Source organism: Orbicella faveolata, unplaced genomic scaffold (genome assembly GCF_042242905.1).
Source record: "Orbicella faveolata isolate gen_17 unplaced genomic scaffold, um_ofav_v1 contig_26, whole genome shotgun sequence".
Lineage (NCBI taxonomy): Eukaryota > Metazoa > Cnidaria > Anthozoa > Scleractinia > Merulinidae > Orbicella > Orbicella faveolata.
In genome coordinates, this window is record NW_028301554.1 from 6,633,789 (window position 1) to 6,639,842 (window position 6,054).

Here is a 6,054-nt window from a genome sequence, read left to right on the forward strand (position 1 = left end):
CGTAATCATGTTTTCAGGAGTCGCTCGACTCGCTCAGCCTCGCACCTGTCGTCCTGTTTTTTAGTTATTTTTTTGTAAAAAAAAAATACCCCTTAGTCGGCGCGTCGGGGTATGTTATGGACGGTTCAATGGATGAGTGAGTGAGTGAGTGAGTGAGTGAGAGATGTATGCATGTCACGCCAATCAGATTGGATTTACTATAAACAGCCAATCAAATTTCTTGTTGTAAAGGTAAATGGTATGTGAGAAGATTTGATCCCGATACAGTTTAGAACGGCCATATTTATTCTTCTATAAAAAAGGAGGAAGTATTCATATATTGGACTTACTTCGACATTTTCTGTGGGTTAGGCTGAGGAGTTTAGTTATGAACGAGGTGAGCCTTGAGTTTTGAAAAAGATCATGAGCTAGTAGTATGCAAATGGCACGACATATTTTTATTTTTAGTTCCAAAGGTAACTTGATACTTTTGTTTTCACAAGGAGTAAATTCAATCAGAGGTCACGAATAGTCGCTTTTAGTTCTTAGGACATGTTTTAGAGGAGATGAGGCTATTTAGATTTGAAACAGTTCTAATATTATGTTTACAATAGTAAGTGCAGGTAACGACTGTTTTGTTCTTGTTGCATGCAAATATAACGAGATACTTTTATTTTTTAGTAACAAAGGGTAATTTGACACTCTTGTTTTTCACAAGAGAGTAAATTCGATAAGAGCTGACGAATCGTCACCACTTGTTCCCACGAGATGTTTGCTATCTTTAGTTACAAATGGTAACTTAACACTTTTGTTTTTTATATCGGAGTAAATTCAATTAGAGCTGACAAGTTATCGGCTATTGTTCCCAGGAAATTAAACGAAAAAGAAGCTTTCATTTCTGGATGGTTTTTACGTCTCTGCAGTAGCAGTTTAATATTTTTATTTGATAGGCATTTTATGACATTCTTTTAAAGGTAGAATTATGAAAAGTACAGTGTTCAAATGTTCTTTGAAGACTGCGTGGCACCAAGTTAAAGTGCAATTTAATTAAATCAGACTTTCAACGTGTCAGGGAGGTTTTTTTCTCTTTCTTTAAATTTTCGGTGAAGTAGTGTTGTTGTGTTGTGTTGTGTAAAAAGGGTAAACTTACGACTTGTATAAAATGCAAAAAGTTCTCTTAACTCTTGGGGGTTGGAAGGGCTCTGTGATCGGTGAGTTAAGCATGTGCGCGTGTCACACAAATCACAGTGTGGTTTGTATCAAAGAACGAATCAAATTGCCTGTTAGAAAATAAGATGGTATCTATATTAATCTGGAGACGTGTCAGATTGCTGTAGTTTGTTCAGTCAAACATTTTATGACTTACTATTTAGTTATCTTACCGTTACCCATGTAACATCGCATGTACAGCATAAATTCCCAGTTTCTTTCTTGCTGTACACCGCAACTGAAAGAACTTGTCAAAATAACCCAATCGTTACTGTAAACAGTTCCATGAATGCTCCTATCCCCGAGACTTCACAAAAAATAACTCCTGCACGCCTTGCGTGCCTATGTTTACAAATGCTAGCAAGCCAAAATAATAAGTGTGGCTGGAAAAGCTAACCCATAGTGCTAAAATATCATCTTTTAGCAGTTATTCAGCACTGTCAGATTTGTAAGTAATTTAAGCCTGAATTTTCATCAAAGTTTCAAAATGATATGCTTCGACAATGTTGTGTCATGTCAAGATTTAGTTCAACTTCCTGGTCCAGTTTTGTGGCTCATGTACATGGTTTACATGTACACGTCAAAACAATTTTCCTAGTTAAAAGTAACCCTTAATCTAAGTACATGGTTTACATGTACACGTCAAAACAATTTTCCTAGTTAAAAGTAACCCTTAATCTAAGTTTTTATTGTAAACCTAGCTTGGGTAAAACAAAAAAATGAAATTATAAAACACTAAAAATTGAGAGCATCTTGAAGACTAGACACTTATTATAAGCTAATTGCCTGACATTTTGACAATTCACACCGTGATCATTATCTCCAACAGGGATCCAGAAATGTTTGTCTGTAGGTCTAATTTCCAGTAAAGTTGTCTTTAGGTCTCTAAGATCAGTTACTGTACATCATTGAAAATACATATCAGGCTGCAAATGAGCATTTTAAGCAGATGTTAATTTTGGATAAGAAATCATACATTTGGTGGTTGGCGAATACAGACAACGCACGCAACAAAATATCAGATAATAAATCAGCATCGAGAAAAATCTTAGAGAAAACTAGTAGAATACATACCGTAGTTGGCGAAATTTCTTTCTTTAATTTAACCTATCTTGATAAAAATTTGGCTGAAATGGTAACATCCCTTGCAAGCTTTACCTTGCGTGTACAGAACATTCTTAAATGCTGCTGGGTCTGAAACACCTAGGGTATCAATTTAAGGGTCAGTACTTAAATAGGGTATCAAGTTTTTGATCAGGGCATTAATAGGGTAGGAAAAATCATAGCAAAAAAAAAAAAGTTGATTCTGCTCTCAAATAGGGTAAGGGTTTTCGGAAGTGCCCCCACCCAATTTTTCTGGGAGTACCCCCTCCCCTGTGGGCATAGGCAGGAGATATGGTGGTTACAAATTGACTGATACAAATATGTACATTACAAGTAAAAGCATTTCAGACAAATTATTTTCCAAAACATATAGCAGTTTTACACATAAGCTTAATCACCATGTGTTGCCTCATTCCAGATAAATTACTCTAAGAAATCTTGTTATGATTAACCAAAGACAAATAATTCATCTTAGATAAAATTATTCACCTTCTAAGGCAGATATGGCCATTGTATTGATTTGATCTTGTCTGCTGTGTGTGTGTGTGTGGGGTGGGGTGGGGGAGGGGGGCAACACTCGCGAGAACACTGAAGATACCGCCGGTAGAGGGGGCAACATCCACGAAATACACACATGGCGAGGGGGGGTGAACATACATGATGATGTTTTCATGCAGAACGAAGCTAACTTAAAAGCAAGTTGGAACCCGATCAAAAGAGGAAGAAATACATATCACTACAGTTAACAATGTAAATAAATCAAATATATTTTGTTTGTCCAAAAAGCTTACCTGCATTCCTAGTTCAATCGCTCGCCAACAAACGGCAGGTATATTTTGCAGGTTGCAGGTTGCAGATTGTAGGTTGCAGGTTGAAATTTAATTATAACTGGAGAACCGCTGGCACTAAGAATAATTAATAAGCTATATACTCGTGAGAGGTTCTTACATAAAGTAGTTCGCGTCTTTCACATAGTGAAAACACGATCGATCCGCTCTAAATACTTATCGATCGACGCGCTGATCGCATGAGACCAGTGAAATCTCTTCAAGGCCATCTGGAGGGCCGGTCCACAGATTTTTCGATCAATTCCAGATTTGGCTCGGGTCTTCCCTCAACTACAGAAGATTGCCATCACAAATGAAGCAAATAAATAAAGAAATGAAATAATATAAGATTTTAACCGACGGAATATACTAGCACAAGCTCAGTGTGCTTTCATTTTGGTACTCACAGGGAAGAAAGCAAATTCAGCAGATATTTCAGATGATATTTCAGATGTTTCTTCAAAAACGATAATTCATCGCAGGCTTAAAATAATAGGAATGTACTCTCCTCCCGTCGCTTCGGCCGGTTTGGCACTTAGATGGAAGCCACCTTACGGAGCGACTATAAACAATGTCATGTAACAGTCACGGTAAGTCTACCACCTGTACGTTTCTTTTAAGTGCCAGCGGTTTTCCAGTTCTAAATAAATTTCACCCTGCAACCTGCAAAATATACCTGCCGGCCAAAAAAGCTCTCCAGCTCCGAGCGAAGTTCTTCCCTGAATATACAACAGGTACACTGATAAGGAGAAAGTCCTCCGTTCGAACAAACCATGAAAGCACTACAAGGAAACGTACTAAATACACAGTAAATACGAACAAATTAACCTTTGAGTCTGCCTTTTTTTCAGCCCCGTTCAACTCACGCGGTTCAACAATATGGACGAATTGTTGTTGCAAAGAATGCTGGGAGCGTTCACTCATCTCGCGAGTTACCCGCGCGAGTTGGTGTCGTGACAATATTCGCACGTAAACCATACTTTGCCCGGATGCGTATGTGGGAGGGGGGAAGGTGGAGTTACTCCCGGAAAAATTGGATGGGGATGTGCGGCCCGCTTCCCAAAACCCTTGCTCTATTTATGATCAAAATCTGCGATTTTCCCTACCCTATTTATGACCTGACCAAAAATTCGAACCCTATTTATAACCTGACCCTTATATCAAAACACTGTTTCAGACCTGCCTTGTCAACTCCCGATAACTCGAAACTTCAAGCTACGGAAATTGAAAAGGTTCGAGTTATCAGGAGTTCGAGTTATCGGGAGTTGAGGACAAGTGACCGGAAATAATGAAACGGTGGTTAATGTTTTTCTATTCATGCAGTGTACATTTCAAGGGAAAGGGCACTTCAAGGGAGCCAAGAGATTTATTGACATTTTGGAAAAGGAGTTAAGAAGCAACACTTTGTGAAAACCAGCGGAACCTGAACTGAACTGACACGTTTTGTGTAATGTAAAAGAAAGAAAAAGGTTCACACGGCTACTTCAAAATAAATGTAATGTTTTGGACTACAGTTCACTGTTTGTTTTAACTTGTCACGTATTGGCAGACATGGTTCGAGTTATCGAGGGTAAAATTATATAGAAAATGACCTGATGGGAAACGAAATTACTTCGAGGGAAAAATTAAAGTAATGTATGATGTAAATCCCGGGGAAATCGATTTTGGTGCGAGTTAGCGAATTCCCTAGTTCAGGAGATTAACGTTAAATTGCCGTAGTCAGAATTTATGAAGGGCCTTTATTGGTTTTCTTTTCGATAATGCTGAAAAAGTGGCTTCTTCTTAAAAACACACCCATATCAAGACTAGAGTGCAAGAACCATACTCTATTTATGACCAGAATGGCCAAAATTGATACCCTATTTATGACCAAAACAGCTGAAAAACCATACCCTTTCGGGCTTTTATACCTATATAGCCCAAATATATAAAGCCTGGTTCTCATATCCCGCCGACCTACCTGCGAGGTAGTCGCCGGTTGCAACTGGAAATGTTTGGCGATCTGTTCCAGTGGGTCCCTGGCGCATCTGTGATGTATCGCCGACGTATTCAAATTTACGAAAAATGCAAATCGAATGGCCGCAATTTTCAACTAATCCAACTGTAATCGTCTTACTGGAGTATGTTTCGTCCGCAGATGATGCTCACATAAAATATTTTCATCGCCGACAATCGCCGACAACCGCCGGCTTGCCTGCGAAGTTGAACTCAGCTGAATGTCGCTGGCAAGCCAGCGGTCAATGTGATAAATGTTCACATATGCCGCACTGGTGTCCCAGGCCACGCCGGCGGCTACGTCCCAGGTAGACTTAAGGGAGAACCCCTCCCCCGGGATATTTTGATCCACTTTCATTTATGCCATCACGGATTGATATTTTAGTTGAAGTCTGTTGTGACCGGACCGAACCTTCCTCGTCGTACCTTCTGGCAGGAAATTTAGAGGCAGTTAGGTAGTCAGCCATTAGGCATTTTTACAAATAATAATAACTTGAGTTTGTTAACACGCGAGGGCAAAGCGCGCGAGAATTCCTCTCATGGCTAACCCTGAATTGAAGAAAACTACAAGAACCGGAAAAATTCTATCGCACTGCTAAAACTGGTTGTAATGGCGTTTTGCTATCTCGTGCTGATCAAGTCGGCTATCTTCCGGAAGGGGTGTTCTAGGAACATTTGGGTAGAGGTTGTGCGGCGCGTCGACACTGTAAAACCAAACAACGCTATTTTAGCCTACTCTTTTTGAAACATGATCCTTACAGGTAAATCGATATACACCATATCTAATTGTCTGCTTCTTCTAAAATTATATTTCTATAGTTTGCTACGGACAAAAATTCACCAAACATTTGCTATTGTTTGATTGCTTTTTGAAGCTGTAGTTTCAATTGTCTCATTCTTCTAAAATATTACTTTCGTTCGCAAATGACAAAGTTTTATT